This window comes from Lactuca serriola, chromosome 6 (genome assembly GCF_051521515.1).
Source record: "Lactuca serriola cultivar US96UC23 chromosome 6, Lser_US96UC23_V15, whole genome shotgun sequence".
NCBI classification, from domain to species: Eukaryota; Viridiplantae; Streptophyta; class Magnoliopsida; order Asterales; family Asteraceae; genus Lactuca; species Lactuca serriola.
Genome location: NC_136413.1, coordinates 161,154,009 through 161,155,617, shown reverse-complemented (window position 1 = coordinate 161,155,617; position 1,609 = coordinate 161,154,009). Strand labels below are relative to the sequence as shown.

The 1,609-nt window shown below is 43.8% G+C and overlaps 1 non-coding gene across 1 annotated transcript; it reads right to left on the bottom strand.

Annotated features, from left to right (window-relative positions):
- Positions 1 to 311: 311 nt before the first annotated feature.
- On the bottom strand, positions 312 to 418 carry LOC145060863 (small nucleolar RNA R71). Its single transcript, XR_013687045.1, has one exon. It is a non-coding gene; the product is annotated as a small nucleolar RNA R71 (small nucleolar RNA).
- Between the last annotated feature and the right edge of the window lie 1,191 nt (positions 419 to 1,609).

Sequence of the window (1,609 nt, the reverse complement as noted above, 5' to 3'; positions counted from 1 at the left end):
TGCAACCCGCAATTCCCGCTACTGCTACTTTCGAGCTAAAGGGCCATATCCTCGCTCAACTCAAGGAGATTCCCTTCTATGGAAAAGACCACGAAGATGCTTACAAGCACTTAGATGAAGTAAATGATGTGGATGACTACTTCAATGTACCAAATGTGCCACGCGAGACCCAGCTACTTCGTATGCTTCCAGTCACATTCAAGGGTGCTGCAAAGGATTGGCTCAAGTCACTTCCCCCCGGGTTGGTCACCACATGGGCTAAGATGAAAGAGGAATTCATAGACCATTTTTGCCCGCCTTCTAAAATAGCCAAGTTGAAGAAAGCCATTGCCAACTTCGAGCAACAACCCGGAGAGTCCCTTTATGAGGCGTGGGAGAGGTACAAGGGTCTTCTCAGAAATTGCCCACACCATGACCTTAATAGCCAACAAGAAGTCTCCATCTTCTATGATGGAGTCAATGCTACCACAAGGCAATTGCTCGACTCGCAAGGCCCATTCACAAAGAAGGCACCCAAGGTAATCAAGGAATTAATTGAAGAATTCTCTAAGAATTCTAGAGTACCACAACCTAAGAAATGAAGTAAGTCGGGGGGTAGTGAACTCGACCAATGATGGCATGGCGGAGATGATGGCTAAGCTCGATAGTTTAGATAGAAGGATGACAAAAATGGATCAAACAATCCACACTATTCGAGTTGGATACGAGAACTGTAGAGGACCTCATCTCATGAAGGATTGCGACTTGGATGAAAATGGAAACAAGAAGGCGCAAGTGTTCTACTCAAGTGGCGATAGATACGATGAGAATTGGCGGAAACCAAAGAAGGAATGGCTCCCGTATGAAGAATACAAAAAGGCAAAGGAGGAGAAATACAAGCAGAAAGAGAGGGGATTCTATCAAAAGGAAGAACCGGTTGTGGAAAAGAGAGCCGACTTAGAAAAGATGTTCACAAGATTCATAGCCACGTCCGAAAAAAGACATAATGATCATGATGCTGCAATATAAGAGACCAGAAATATACTAAGGAATCAGCAAGCATCTATTCTCAACATTGAGAAACAGCTAGGAAAACTTGCACATCAAGTGAACGAGAGAAGACTGGGTGAACTCCCAAGTAAAACCGAGAATAATCCGAGAATGGAGAATGTGAATGCTATAACCTCCAGCTATGGAGAAATTTCCACTCCTATGACCTCTGCAAAGAAGGTCGCCAAGGTGCATGCAGAAAAGACAGAAAAGTCGAGTCCAGCTAAACCCGACCAGACTCACCGAGTCCCTCTAATGGACTCGACGAGTCCATGCCCTGATGACAAATCTGTTGTTTTCTTAAAGCCTTACAACCCTCCTCTTCCATTCCTAATCAGAGCCATACCTGATGAGAAGGTTAACGCATATAGATCTTTCATGGAGCATGTTAAAGCCCTTCATGTGAACGTCCCATTTGTGGAAACAATGCTTCAAACACCCAAATATTTGAACTTGCTAAAGGGACTCTTTGTTGCCAGAAAAGATTTAGCTGAAGTCGCAAAGATAGTATTAAGTGAGCTACCAAAAAAAGAAGGGCGAACTGGGAAGCATCAAAATTCCTTGTCAATTTGGAAATGTA